General features: G+C 41.1%; 1 long non-coding RNA gene across 1 annotated transcript in view; it reads left to right on the forward strand.

Annotated features, from left to right (window-relative positions):
- LOC135321207 (uncharacterized) overlaps nt 1-16,142 on the forward strand; it is a 352,339-nt gene that overhangs the window by 177,208 nt on the left and 158,989 nt on the right. Inside the window, exon 5 of the long non-coding RNA XR_010380771.1 lies at nt 5,959-6,056. This is a non-coding gene — a long non-coding RNA (uncharacterized LOC135321207). The remainder of the gene's footprint in view (nt 1-5,958; nt 6,057-16,142) is intronic.

Here is a 16,142-nt window from a genome sequence, read left to right on the forward strand (position 1 = left end):
TCAAGGCCTGGCCATTTGGGGCTAATTGTTACAGGGTTATTGTTTGGCTTGTGAGCTATCACTAGAGATAGTGGTCTGACCTCCTACAAGTCTGATGATAGCAGGCTGGCTTCCTGGGCTGGTTTCCTGGACAGGCTGCTGCAGGTTGTATGTCAGAGTTCTATTTATGTATATATTCTGGCCATCGCCCGTTTGTGTACTCAGTCTCTCAGCACTCACCGTTTGTCAGATGTGATGCATGTTTGTTTCTCTAGTTAGTGCCTGCCTCGCAAGCGAGAGGAAGCTTGGTGAGGGAGGGAAGGGACCTTGTCTTGTTGCTGTAGCATCGCGAACTCTTCTAACTGTACCAGGCACATGGTGGGTTCTCAACAGTTATGTATGGAATGAGGACGTGCTGATGCCCGATCCTTCCTCTATGTAAGTTTCTATAAAGCTTCTGCTTTATATCTCTTTCTCTCTTTATGGGCTGGCATTTTGGACCAGGCCAACCACCATCTGGAGAAAGTTGCAGAGAAGATCTGTGTGGGTTTTAGATCCAGGGAACCAAACTCATCCATCTTAGAAGCGAGGCAGGTGAAAGAACGACCAGCCTGGTGGGTGGGGGTGGCATCCTCTAGTGAAAGATGGCAGCCTTGACTCAACACCTACCGATTCTTTTTTTTTTTAATTGAAGTATACTCAGTTGACAATGTTGTGTTAATTTCTGGTGTATAGCATAGTGATTCAGTTACATGCATATATATGTAACTGGAAGAATATGGAAAGGAATATATATATATATATTCCTTTCCATATTCTTTTTTTCATGATAGGCTATTACAAAGTATTGAACTTAGTTCCCCGTGCTGTACAGTAGGACCTTGTTGTTTACCTATTTTATACATAGCAGTTAGTATCTGCAAATCCCTAACTCCCAATTTATCCCTGCATCCTTTCCCCCCCGGTAACCACAAGTTTGTTTTCTATGTCTGTGAATCCTCGTTTCTGTTTTGTAAATAAGTTCTTTTGTCTCTCTTTTTTAGATTCCACATATAAGTGATATCATATGGTATCTTTCGTTCTCTTTCTGGCTTACTTCATTTAGTATGACAATCTCCAGGTCCATCCATGTTGCTGCAAATGAATGCTTACCAGTTCTTAACATGTCAGAATGTGGGCTTCCTATTTACAGAACCTATGAATTGTCAAAAGAATCTTACACCCTGGAGTTTTATGTAAATGCTTCCAATATTTAAATATTAGCCACCAATAAAATACAATGTATTGGGGTTGGGAGAGGGAGGCAAGAAAAACCAACTGTGTTTGTGGACTACCTTCAGTCCTTCCGCAGCCAAGATCGACCTAGGGGCTGGGTTGTCTCCTCGGGTCCTCTGTAGAAGTCTCTGGGTCTTCCTCTCCTTCCCCAAGATGGAGATTGGAGGTTAAGGAGAAGACAGCTGGTGTGAACCCCTAAGCTCCGGCCGTTAGACACCACTGGCTAGGTCTCAGCGTATCAGTTGCCTTCGAATGATTTTCTTCATTAGGAGTCATCTGTAGACTTGAGGAGGGTGATTGCATGAGGCCGTTTTGCCCTGAGCTGATTGTAAGTGCAGCCGCAGGAGCCATCTCCCTGATTAGAACTGAGATTCTGAAGTCAGATGAATTAATAATGAGGTGATGGGGAGAAGTGACTCTGCTCTTGTTTATTTTGAGAAGTTTTAGGTGCTTTCACTTAAAAAAAAAAGAAGTGATTTCTCCAATCTTTAAATCACAGATTTGTACCTGGAGTAATTAAGCTTATTTTCCCAGCATATGACCCTTTAGGAAATCTTTTACCTAAGCACCATCCATTAGAGTGTGCACAAGATTTAAAGGTAAGGATTCTGGGCAATGCTGGTTATAAAACGGGAGAGGAAAGGGAACACGAAAGAGTTACTGGTTGTTGTTTTCACAGCTGTCACTTCAGAGCCCCACAAAAATTATTTTCAAAATGGATTTTTTCCCTCCAATTTCAGGAAAATGCCAAAATGCAAACCAGCTTCGTTGATATTATTTAAGAAGCCATTATCCTTGGTTAAATCTAAGCACAACAAAAAATGCTATCCAGTTTCTTCAGAAACAGGAGATAAACTGTATTTGGGTAAGGTTAACATTTTGCCAAATTGTATGGCGGTAGCAAACCCCATATTTATTTGAAATTGCTTAAAACTTATCTCCCCCCCAGCTCTGACTGAGCTAATTAGAACCCACAGGGAATTATGTGGGTAGTGATGGGAAGAGGGGAAGTATAAATATGCAATGCAATTAGCACCTGCTCTTTTTCTGTTCGATGCAATCTGGAAGCTCATGAGTTTGCAGAGGCTTGGAACAATAGGATCCTTTGATACCCAAGCTGCTAGGGGAGTCCATAATTATGATATAATAGCTTGCCAGCCTCTTACATGCACGAAGGTAGAATGGAATATGAGTAAATAAAATCCAGCAATTTTCTCCATCCGTAATTCTTTATATCAATAGTATATTTTCTCTGTTCTTTTTTTTTCCCCCTAAGGAAGATAGAAACTTACATGAACATTTTATGTACTATCGAAGGACTTCATCTCCATGGGAATAAATTTGGTTTGCAATCGGTTAAATGAGAGGTTTTCTTGGTGTTACTACAAGTTGAAGAAAGCTATTCCACAATGACCTCTTCCTATTACACACAGATGTCTTTGACTTTGCTTGCTACTGTTGTGTAAGCTCATGCCAGTAGATAACCTGAATTTTGTCATTTATTCCTTGATTTGTTAGGACCGTACCCAGTCTGGGCTGACCTCTTAGGTATGTGACTTGTGAAGTCTCTTATAATTGCATTTAAAGCTAGCATTATTATAAGGGGCAATCACTTTCTACATGATATATTTTTGTAAGGTTGGAATTCTGTTCAACCATAGACTGTTTCTTTTGTCATCAGAAAAACCAATAAACAATAAAGATAAATGTCATCTTTAAAAGGAAATAAAGCTAGCTCTATACAATATAAAGATGAACAAGCTTTTTGCTAATAATTTAAATTTAATTTTTTCTTTATTTAGAATGACATTAAATAACAAATGACAGGTGAAGAGAGAGACCACAAAACAAAGGAGAAAGCTTTATATTTTAGTACCTTTAACATCACTTTTTTCCTGCTTTTTGAACAAGGGGGGCTTAATTTGCATTTTGCCCTGAGCTCCATGAATTATGTAGCTGGCTCTGTACCCAGGCACAGATAGATGCAATTCAGAGATTCATTCACTCATTCAGCAATGGTTTATTGAACATTTATTGAGTATACCACAATGCCAGATACAGGAGATGCAAAAAAGAAAAAAAGCGAGGGGAGCTGGTGTCTGCTTCCTTCTGCCTTAGCACTTGTTTTGGGGAGAAATGCCTGCGATCTTGTAGATACTTATGGAACCTCATGGCCAAGGTCTGGGGGCAGGAGTGAATTCCCAGTTTCTCCTGGTGATGGAAGGAGTCCTGAATGAATTTGTAGTGTTGCTATTTCTGATTGTATCTGAGTGTTCAAATTTGTATGACACTTTAGAAACACTCTTTTTGTTAAGACAAAACCAAATAATTAGAGCTAGCAGTACAGAAATTGGAGGCTTTCACATCTTTTAATCCAACTTCATAAATTAGAAGAGAGACCCTGCAGATATCTTTAGTCAAATCTGTGAGAGTGACTGTACCCTGCTAATAATTGTCAAAAGTAGGACTAAAACCTAGGTCATCTGGTTGCAAAGTCTTTCCCACTGCATTCCAGTGATCTACTCGTTGCAATCCTTAATTCGACCACTATTCTTACTTTCCTGTTACTAACAAATGCTGGAGAGAATGTGGAGAAAAGGGAATCCTATACTGCTTGTGGGAATGTAGCTTAGAGCAGCCATAATGGAAAACAGTATGGAGATTCCTTAAAAAACTAAAAATAGACTAACCATATGATCCAGCAGTCCCACTGCTTGGCATATATCCAGAGGGAACCTTAATTCAAAAAAATACATGCACCCCAGTGTTCATACCACCACTGTTTACAATAGCCAAGACATGGAAACAACCTAAATGTCCATTGACAGATGACTGGATAAATAAATTGTGGTATATTTATATAATGGGATACTACTCAGCCATAAAAAAAGAATAAATAATGCCATTTACATCAACATGGATGGACCTAGAGATTATCATTCTAAGTGAAGTAAGCCAGAAAGAGAAATAAAAATACCATATGATATCACTCATGTATGGAATCTTAGAAAGGAAGGAAGAAGAAAGAAAGAAAGAAAGAAAGAAAGAAAGAAAGAAAGAAAGAAAGAAAGAAAGAAAGAAAGAAAGAAAGAAAGAAAGAAAGAAAGAAAGGGAGAGAGGACATTAATGAACTCATCTACAAAACAGAAACAGACTTGAGACATAGTAAAGAATTTTATGGTTACCAGGGAAAAGGGAGTGGGAAGGCATAAATTTGGGAGTTTGAGATTTGCAAAGGTTAACCACTATATATAAAAATAGATAAAAAAATTTCTTCTGTATAGCACAAATTTCTTGTATATTCAATATCTTGTAATAACTTTTAATGAAAAAGAATATGAAAATAAATATATGTATATATGTATATGCATGACTGGGACATCATGCTGTACACCAGAAATTGACACATTGTAACTGACTGTACTTCAATTAAAAAAAAAAAAGAAATTAGGAAGTGGTACAATACTTTGTAGATTTTATTTTATTTTTTGCTTCATATTGAAATTTATGTAAGAGTCTTTTAAAGAGCAAATTTTTTTGGTGCACTTAAATTATAATTTTTTTTTCATAAAAGCCAACTTCTCCCTAACCACTGATATCCTGTGTGAGGAAATGCCTGTGTTCTAGAACCGGCCTTCTGTGTGGAAGAAGCACAGGCTTGGCAGGCAGGCTAGGGGGAATCTGAGTCTGCCTTTGAAGAGCCATGTGCCTTTGGAACTGTGATCAGCCTCCTTGAGCCTCCAATTCCTCATCTTTAAAGCAGGGATGGTAATGACTGTTTCATCATGATACTAGAGGGTTTAATGCAATGAGGTTATAGAGTACCCAACAGATACTGGGTGCTCAGTGCACGTTGTTTCCATCTCTTGAAAGACAAAACGTTTATTCCCCCCACCTCTTTTAAGCCTTCTACCTTGTGATATTGCTCATTTTACATCCATGGTCTGTCTGTTTTATCTGCGTTTGATACTTAGGAAATGTCTATGACTTTTAACTTTCCATGAATGTATTGATAAAGAGAGAAAAATGTGACTCTTCAGTTTCAGTATTTTCCTTCTGTGTTCATTTTCTGTCTCAATGGTGAAATCCCAAAATACTAAGAATTTTAGGGGAAGTATCAGAGTCATAGAGTTGAATAATTCTAAAATGAAAAGGCACTTTGGGGATAATCATAAAAGCTATGATTTAAAGAAGGCCTCTGAGCTAGGTTCCCTTCTGGGTACTTTACACGTATTAATTTGGTTAAATCTCACAAGGAGTCTTTGAGGGAAATCTGTTACTGTTTCCATTTCACAGGTAAAGAAACAGAAACAAGGAGTTAAGTAACTCATCCAAGGTTACTTTGTCTAGTCCAGGACCCATACCTTAACCATTATGCTGAACTGTCTGAATCATGAGGCATTCCAGCCCCCTGATTTTACAGGTGACTGAGATCTGCAAAGAACAATCGACTTGCCCAATGCCATCTAGCTGCTTAAGTGCAGGGGCAGGACTGGAATAGGACCCTGACCTCTGGAGTCTGACCCCCAGTACAGGGTTCTGTCCACTCCCCCCAGAATTACTAGCAGGACAGGCTCATGAGAGGCTCAAACTGGGAACAAGCCGAGCTAGATAATAATATTTCTATTCCTGTGCTTTTCATTAAAGATGCATGATTTTTGTAATTCTTTCCTTTAACAGTAATTGCTATGTTTTGTCTTTCAGGAACCTGGGCAGGAGGAGATAAGCCAATATATCTGCCTGTTGAGCCTACAGTTAAAAATAATTATAAAGAACACTAGGGATGCTTCAGAAACTATCAGGTGATGTGACATTTTCAAATCATACTTTTTTACATTATTCTGTTTAGTCTGGAGGAATTACCTTCAGGTAGAAGGGAGAAGAGTGGGAAAAGAAAAGTCAAATGTTGTTCACATCTTTCTTTCATGGAAAATACCCAACCACTAATATAAAAAGGAAGATGCAGATGAAATTTGGATCTACAGGTGAAGCAAAATTACTTACTGACTGTACTTACCCTTTTCCAAAAAGAATTTGGTGTTAGGAAGCCAGTTTCATGACCCATAGTGCAGCCATGAAATAAAGGGAAAGCAAAGAGGCCAGCTGTAAGGTAAGAGCCAGTACTCTCCCTGTGGTTGAGCAAAACCTTGTGTCTGAGCTTCCTGGCTGCCATCCTCATTCTCCAGAAGGGAAGGAACAGAGCAATGGTGCCTACAGGCGGCAACGTTCATTTGAATGAAATTCAAAAAGCAGTTTCTCCCTAAGAGTGTGATGTAGGGAATATTAACCAGTAATGGAGCAACCACTGTGCTAGTATTCAGGATTCTCCAGAGAAACAGAACCAGTGGGATATCTGTCTCTGTCTCCATCAAGAAACATATTGTAAGGAATTGGCTCCTGTGATTAGGCAGGCTGCCAAGTCCCAAGATCTACAGTCAGCAAGCTGGAAACTCAGGAGTGCCAATGGTGAGCTCTAGTCTGCATCTGAAGATCTGGTTAAAGTAAGGGTTAGGGTTTGGGTAAGAATTTTTTCCCCCGGTCTGTTTCATTTATCAGTGCTGCACCACTAAGAACTGATGGTGTAAGTTCTAGTCCGAGCCCAAAGGCAGGAGAAAACCCATGTCCCAGCTCAGCGTCAGGCAGAGAGAGAGAGAGAGAATTCACCATTACTCAGCTTTTTTGTTCTAGTCAAGCCTCCAGTGGATTGTGTGAGGGTCCTCCACCACTGGGGAGGGTGGTCTGCTTTCCTGTCTCCTGATGTAGATGTTAACCTCACCTAGGAACACTCTCATGGATACTCCCGAAAAGATGTTTCATCAAATACCTGGGTGCCTTGTGGCTCAATCAAGTTGACACATAAAATTAACCCTCACCATTCCCCTCTTCTCCAAACATCATCTCCTGCAGGTCTCTAATTCATGACGCACGTCAGAATCAGGATTTTGAACTAGCGTAAATCTGTATTACACCAAGAGTTCTAGTTTATAATTTACTTCTAATAAACAGTCAATGAGGGAAAATGAGACTGTTTTGGTGAACACAAAAATATGCAATAAGGGGTTATGGATGGCAGTTACAACCTTCCATCACCCTCAGTCCCAAATGTCTGCATTGTGATTTGATTGCACAATACTGAAACAAATTCACAGATAATTGGCTCTGTACTATAATATTCTTTTTTTGGTAGCCTGCCTTGATGTAACAGAATACATTTCTATTCAAGTCATTTCGGAACTGGAAAGAGGAGCAGTAGGAAATGTTTGTTTTAACATTACATCAGTGATGACATTGGCTCATGTCTGGGGCTTATAAGAGTCAAAGGGAAGCACTAAGGACTGAGAGCAAGCTGGAGAGAGTCCACATTATTACTCATTATGGTGCAGCTCTTATGGTTGGATCCAGATCTGAAGAGATGAACTTGGCTGGCCTGGCGTTTCAGCGGTGGTCATGTGGATGGCCCTCATCTTTTAGATCCTCTTATGTGATTTTGTATCCACAGGTCTGAGTTTTTAACGTGCAGTGTAAAACTACAGACTTTCAGATTAATAACATCTTTACTACTATGAGTACCTAATAGTTAAGTACTGACACTTACATGTGCTGGATACCTTTTTGAGTGGTGGTGCCTCCCTCTCTCTCTACACATACATTGGGTTGTTTCAACAACAAAAATTTATTTTCTCATGTTTTGGAGTCTAGAAGTCTGAGAGCATGGTGGTGCCTCCTGAGAGCTGTGTGGGAAAATCTGTTTCTGGTCTCCCTCCATGGCTTGCAGATGGCCATCTTCTCCCTGTGTCTTCACGTTGTCTTCCTTCTATGCATGTTTGTGTCCAGATTTCCTCCTTAAAAGGACACCACCCATACTGGATTAGGGCCCACCCCAATAACTCCATTTTAACTTGTTTACCTCTATAAAGACCCTATATCTACACAAGCTCACTTTCTGAGGCATTGGGGGTTAGGACTTTAACATATGAATTTTGGGGGAACTCAATTCAACCCATAACTATACCTGTATAATTACATATATTATAATATAATATATAGTATATTATACTATACTATATATTATACTATATACACAATATATAGAATGTATTACACTATATAGTATATATTACATATTACACATATAGTATATAATATATAAAATTATAATATATCTAATTACATATAATGTATATTGTACTATGTATACATATAATATATGCAGTATATATAACATATATAGCATATATATTATATAATACATAATTATGCAGGTATAGTTATTTGCACCTGTATATAATTATACAGATATAGTTATATGTATGTATACTTAGAGAGTATATATGTATGTGTTTCTGCATGTGTGTATATAAATTCAGGCAGATCTCAGAGATATTGTGGTTTTGGTTCCAGGCCACCACAATAAAGCAAATATTACAATAAAGTGATTCATACCAATTTTTTGATTTTCCAGTGCATGTAAGTTATGTTTAACACTATACTGCCATCTAAGTGTGCAATAGCATTATACTTTTAAAACTGTGTATGCATCTTAATTAAAAAATATTTTACTGTTAAAAAATGCCAGCCATCATCCAAACCTTCAGTAAGTAGTAATCTTTTTGCAATAGTAGTGTCAAAAATCACCGAGCACAGATCACCATAAGGGATATTATAATAATAATGAAAACATTTGAAATATTGCAAGAATTACTGAAATGTGACACAGAGACATGAAGTGAGTAAATGCTGTTGGAAAAATGGCGCTAACAGACTTGCTTGATGTAGGTTTGCCATAAATCCTCAATGTGTAAAAAATGCAGTATCTGTGAAGCACAACACATCAGGGTATGCCTGTACACACATATGTAGAATACATGTACGTACACACCAACTCATCCAATCCTGAAAACAAGCCTATGAGGTAGGTACTGTGATTACTATCCTTTTAAATATGAGGAAACTGAGGCACAAAGCCCAGTGTCCCCCAGCTACCAAGTTCAGGAGCTGAGATTTGAACCCAATCCCTGGCCCCTGAGACTGTGTCCAGGCTACACGACAGTGAGTTTTCCTGGTGGCACAAAGTAACTCGTCGGTGGGCTGCAAAGGGGTAAAATTAGAGATGTATGCTCTTGAGTTTTTAAAAACTAGGTGACTGAATTGTGAGGAGCTGTACCGGTGACAGTTCTGCAGCCCCCAGAAGCAGCATGTTGTTTGGAAAACCTCACATCCTTGGGATGCTTATTTGAAGTGGGTGAAGGTTGGCTACAGGCAGCCACCCAAGGCACCTGGGCTGACCTCTGTTTCGCTCCCCTGGCCCCTGCCAGTGAGTGGCCTGTGCACTCAAGTTCAGCTGGCTCTCTTGTCTGTGCACAACCTTAAGTATCCCTGAAAACCAGAGCCAGTGAGTAGTTACTGCTGACGCCAAGTGTGAAGACCCCACTCGGGACGTGGTGGGTGGGTCATGGGGTGTGGGGTCACAGACAGAGGCTCACTCAGTACCTTCCTCTCTTCTTCTTCCATTAGTAGGTGGCTCGTCCCTCAAAAAGTCATGTGATGGGAAGAGTAAAACGAGTAGGATCTGACACTTTGGACCATAATCTGATTCCCCGTTGCCTCTCTGACCCAGGGCATACTCTGTAACTGCTCTTTTCTTCTCTCTCCTTACATGCAAAGTGATACTTGTTGGCTAAATCATCTTTCCGTTGATGGGTCTTTGTGGAGGGCCTTCCATGTGTTCGGCACCGTGGGGCTCAGAAGTCTGAAATACAGGGGGTCTGGTGGTTAAGAGTTTGGTGTTGTGAGTTCAAATCTCAGCACAGCAGCTGACCTGCTGCTACCTGGGCAAGTTACTGAATCTCTCTGTCTCTCTGCCTCAGTTTCCTCGTCTGTAAAATAGGAATTGTAAGAGTAATGACTGTTGAACAAGTCAATGTTTGTAAAGATTTAGAGATGAGGTTGGCATGCTATGTTATTATTAAATGATCAGCCATCTCTGGCTGTAAAGAATTTACCCTGTTGTTGTGTGGTAGGATAAATGGATACTCATGAAATGAGACAGAATTGCTAAATCAGCACCATCATGTTCTAGGAAGAGGTATGAGTTGAGAGTCTGGAAGAGTCAGGGGGCCTAAGAGGACAGAGGACAGATAGAAAAAGGCACTGGGGCTCACTGTGTGCCATGCATTGAACTAAAGGACTTAGCATGCACTTCCTCCTCATCTTCAGAAGAATCCTGGGCCGTCAGTGTTGTCTTTCCACCTGTGCAGCTGAGAAAACTGAAGCTTTAGAGAGGTCAAGTCTGGTACTAAACTTTCCAAGTGACAAACCCTGGGTTCTCTGGAGGCTGTGAGTCCAGGTGGAGGCCAGGTGGGCCGGATGGAGACACCCATGTGGTGAGAGTGGTGACAGGAATGCTGTGGCCTGGGCACACTCGGGCATTTTAAAGGTCCTGAGCCAGCTGCTCACACGTCCCCTTTCAGAGGCCTCCCTGGACTCAGGGGAGGTGACAGGTGACTTGCTTTGGATTTTGCTCCTTACTGCAGCAATAATCTGGTGTCAATATTTTATAGAGATTTGATTATACTTTGTTCCCCAGGCTTTCAAAGAAAAGCATATTTTTAAAAGATTCATAAATAAATGTTTCAGCTCTCTGTGTTGTTAACCACACTTGATGCTGATAGAGTTTTCCTTGACGAGCAAGAATGATGCTTTCTGCTCGTGGATTTTGGAAATCAATTATGTTTTTGTTAACTGAATTTTGTTCCCCTTCTTTCAACCTTCCTCTCACACAGAAAGTAAAATCTGGGGTTAGGGCTCTCCCTCGGATGGATGGCACCTAGGGGCAATACAGCATTTTTCACTAGTCTACTTTGTTTTTCCAGAATTCTCTGAGTGGCCATTACATAAGTCTGAAGGACCCAGGGTCAGCTTCTATTTATGTGACAGATTCCTCATGTTGGTTTATTTCACCTCAAAATCTAACCCAGTGGAAATGTTTCAGGATGTTGACCTTTAAACACTGTGGATAAAATCATGCTTCTTTCCCACACATAACAACAAAAACAACCACCGCTCTTGTAGCAGTGGCTGCTCCTCACTGAATGTTTAATAGATTCCAGGTAACCTTTCACACATAATCTCACTTCTGTCAGTAACCCTGTGAGCTCGAGACGTTTTTATCTCTATTTTACAGATGAGGAGACTGAGGCTTAGGGAAGGTTAAGAGCGTGTACAGGGTCGCATGTCTAGCTAGATATTGGTGGCGAGGGAATTCCAACCCAGTCCTTCTGCACTGAAATTCTTCAAATTCCTCACTATTCCTTAAATGCAGATCTAGAAGGTCTTACCTTCTCCAGCAGTTCAACAAGCACACTCTTGTCTGTTCGAGGTTCTCAAAACAAAGTAGGCAGACCCATCTCAGCTCAGAAACTTTGCAACATTGACTTATTGCCAGAACTAGCAAACCAGGATGCAGGGACCAGCCACACAACCTGACCCACCAAAGGGCCAGGTAATCTTGAGGTCTTAAGTGTTACAGTGGGAGGAATCACCCAAAACCACTAACTCTTACACACACTGTCTTCCTGTTCAATCGTCTTCCCTGGAAGCCTGGTGCCTCCACGTAGGGGGATTATCAACAAGTCCTTGTTGGCCTGATTTTCCCCATTTTAGCACCAAATGTCTCCCATCGTGGGAAAGCCCTCAGTCTTGGGGAAAATGGGATGGGTGCTTTCACTACCTCTTAGGGAGAGTTCAAAATCACCAGCCTGATTTTTGACCTCATTATCAATCCGATCAATCCACTGCTCTTCCACGTAGAGAGCTCTGTCAGTGCCCGGCCAGCTAGAAGCTGTTCTCCGTCAGGGACTCTCTCCTTGACCAGACTCTAGCCAGGCTCCTCCGGGTCCTCTTCTCAACCTTGGCCTGTGAAGACTTGAACAAACACTAAAATAGTTTCTAACAAACAGCTCAAGGCTGTATCCTGGGAATGACCCTAGCCCCTGCCTTAAAGTGCCTGCCTGAGAAAACTCAGCGCTGTTAAAAGAATTTACTCCTTGTTCCAGCCAAGACCTGAAGATGGGGTTCCTGCCTCCAGACTCTGTGGGAGGGTGGAGCCCAACTTTAATAAGCACCAGTTAGCAAACCCAGACGGGTTTCCCAGGGACTGACTCCTTCCAGCTTACTGTCATTCTCCACTTCATCCTTGAGCCTCCGCTCATCCCCTCCCTAGTCACTCATCCTCCCTTTAAAATGCCCAGTCACCTCTGTACAAATCAAAATTGAGTTCAGTTCCTGCTGGACCCTTTTCCCTATTGCAATAGTATATTGCTGATTAAAAATCTGTCCTTATCACTCTAAGTAATATCTGGCTTTGTTTATCTTTGGCACCTTCTGTATTCTGTCTGTGTTGCCTCCAACGATTGTATTCATCACCTCCATCCCCTCCATCACCTTTCCTCCCCTCAAGCACACAGGATCATCCCTCTAAGGTCCTGCTTAATTCCCATGGGCCTGCAGTGCCTGCTCCACCTCTGCTCATCCATTCCAGCTCTTGGTGGTCTCCTTTTTTTGACCTCCTGTGGCACTTGGACTTGGTGCTTCTCCCTGGGGAAGTAAGATATGCTATATCATATTGCTTTCTGTGCAGAGATCTTGTTTCTGATTTAGGGCCTCTTGAACGTAAGAACAATGTCTCTTACTTTGTGTAGCTCAGGCCTCAAGAAGGCTTGCACAATGGGCAGTCAAAAGTGTGTGTTGTCAGTGATGGCTTAGAATAGGTGACTGTCCAGTCCATGCACTACCTAGCTTCCCTTAGAAAACAATGGCTGTACTTTTGAAGAACTCTTAGTCCACTGGAAGAGACATATGGAGATATATAGATATTCCTTGGATGGACAGTGTAATGAAGTAGCTAAGAGCACAGCCTTTAGAGTCACATGGCCTAGAATTCCTTGCTTTTAATTCACCTTAAGAAAAATCGTGAACAAGCTTATGTCACTCCTCTGGTCCTCATTTCATCAACTATAAAAAAGTGTATCATATTTCTCACTGCGTGATTGTGGTCATAGCATTACATGTCACAACAGTACCTGCCACGTAATAGGTATTGGTAAATGGAATCGATGAAAAACATACACCAATCACACAAAACATACCAGTGCTAGAGAGTTAAACAAATGTGGAGCTGGAGGGGAAGAAAAGAAAGGCTGAAATAGAAGCTGGAGAAATTGAGGCACTGGGAGCTTTGGGTCAAGAGATCTGCAAAGCCTTCTTCAAAGACGGGGTGGGAAAAGGAGAAGGAAAAACGTCTTTTACTTACTGATCTTCTATCTTGTGCACCAGTATTTTATACACTGCACTCCACTGACTTCTCAGAACAGTGCTGTAAGACACGTATTTAGCCCATAATTTACAGATATGGACACTTCGCTATGGTCACAGAGTTTACAAGAGAAGAGCTGAGAGGGACTTGAGACTAACTCTTTCCAGATCCATGTTTCTCCACCTTGTTAACCTCCTTGCCTCACCAGTTACAAACATGTGTGCATACACTGTGTGCATACGTTAAAAACTTTGAACTTCCTTTGCAGCTGTGAACAGTTGCTCTATCTGCTCTGATTAAAAAAATGTATGGGGTTGGGTTAAGACACTGACTTTACCTGGAAAGTCCCTCTAACCTGCTTTTAATAAATTGGCTTGTGCACATATATTTTGAACTGTAAGGAACAGAAATCTAAAATAATTTAAACAATAAGGAAATGTACTACTTCTTGTAATGGAGGATAGGAGGTAGGGCAGGCTCCAGGCACAGTACTCAAATCCTGGGGACTGTGGCTCTGTCTCTCTGCAAGTCTTCATACTCCCCCTACTTCCCCTTATCTGTTTATAGGCTCTGTCCTGAGTTTCAAGAGGGCTGCCATTAACAGCTGGGACAAGTGACTTCTTTGTTCTATGTGAGTGAGAGAAAAATCTTTCCCTCAATTATGGACCAAGTATTCATTGTCTCCAGTCCAGTTGGGTCATTTAGGTTGTGGACTCAGCCCTGGTCCAATAGCAGTCAATAGGGAGAATGCTCTATACTGATTGGCTCAAGCCAGGGTACCTAAGCCAATCGCTGGCAAGGAGGTTAGGATTACTGTGATTGGCTGACACTAATCAGGGCTCATTTCTGTGGTCAGGACTGGTTCTTAGACTATCTCGGGAAGGACTGAAATTCTAATTGTGTTATGTCTAATACAGTTTGGACATGACCAGTCAGGCTGGATGCTATCTGTAAACAGCTGTAAGTCTGTCTGTTGTCTACTACCTGAGTATCAATCCTAGATACCTAACTGCTTAATGTAAGTTTTCCTCAGAAGGAAGAAGGGAGAATGGTTCCTGGGTAGGCAGCCCACAGTGACGACTTAATGTGTTCTGAGAGTTAGGCTTAATGTTCAGCAAAGGTAATCCTCCATCCCAGTTGTCTAGCCTGATAGCTCAGTATGTGTGGCCTCGGTGATTAGGCAATCTCACTTTTAACTTGCTCTGTTAAAATTAGTCTCATGTAAAATGTGAGCCTAAATGTGACATGTGACCTGACCCAGCTAAGTCCAGCTCCCTCTGGTGTAGGGACCTGAGAGCAAGTCAACCAAGCTGCAGCTCTGTTTAGAGCTCAGGGGGAAACATAACCCTATTTAACACGCACACCAAATGAGTAAGCCTAGGCCCTGGCTAGTGGGATCTCCCACCCCAAGTGAAAGCTTTAAAGTTCTTAACCAGTCTTTTCTTCAGTTTGCTCAGTCCTTACAAATCCTGACTAATTGGGAACATAGGCAGCTTAAATCAGCTTAAGGGTCTGATTACCAAAGATGTTAAGAGATGTACAGTCAGATCACTTTCAAATGTGAGCAGTAAGTCAAATTAGATTATAAAGAGATGTCTTGTAAAGCCCCATATATATATATATACACGTATATGTAGATAGATAAAGATGATTTATAATGAGCTTATCAATTATTTGTGTTTAATTCCTTGCTTTGAAAGTGCTTCTGGTGGCTTAAAACCAGCATGTTCTGTCAATTACTTTAACCTTTCCCCCAGAAATCTTGTTTGCACTATTGATTTGGACTATCAGTACAGAGTCTGAAATAATAAGGTTTGGGCCTAGTCCTGATTTTACAAGGAAAACTGCAATCTTATGTGTTCATCAGGTCGATTTTTTATTGGATACACAAAAGGGTGTTTGGTCTTTGGGATGCTGGTAATTTGTAAAGTCAGCTGGAAAGAAGAGTTATTTTTTGCTATTATTATTGTTTTTTAAGGGAAAATGTGGACACTCGATCACTAGGAAATGTTAAATGAAAAGTGCAAGGCAGGGGGCAGTTTACACACCCTGAACATGAATAGTCAAATCAGTCCAGAGGAATGAGTCATCTCTAGGCTGGCAGTGTGGACAAGTTTAAGGAGAACCAGATCACAAGAAAACCTGGGTACTGCTCCTTGCTTTGTACTTGCTGGCTGTGTGACATCGGACAAGTTACTTAACTTCTCTGAGCCTTAGCTTATCTAGGGTTTCACTAGGCCAGCAGCAGCAAACACTCCTAGCCACAGAGGTGAGACAGAAAATAACATGTGAAAAAAAGGAGGCCTTGGAAGAAAAGAAAACAAAACAATAAAACAGAAAGCCAACAGAACCCCAACTTTAATGTGAAGCTGGGGGGGCAGTTGAGGATGGTGGCGACTGTGGTAGAGCATAGCCTCATCTAGTTTAATGTAGGCCTTGTGTGACCACATTTTCTAATTTTTTTTAAATGAGCTCAGAAGCCTGTTCCAGGTGGAGAGTACTGTGGCTCTGTGAGTTTAATGTGGAATAGAGTCACGCCAGTGTAGGCGGGTGCAGAGTTCTTCGCCGTTTTCTG

Source organism: Camelus dromedarius, chromosome 4, assembly GCF_036321535.1.
Source record: "Camelus dromedarius isolate mCamDro1 chromosome 4, mCamDro1.pat, whole genome shotgun sequence".
NCBI classification, from domain to species: domain Eukaryota; kingdom Metazoa; phylum Chordata; class Mammalia; order Artiodactyla; family Camelidae; genus Camelus; species Camelus dromedarius.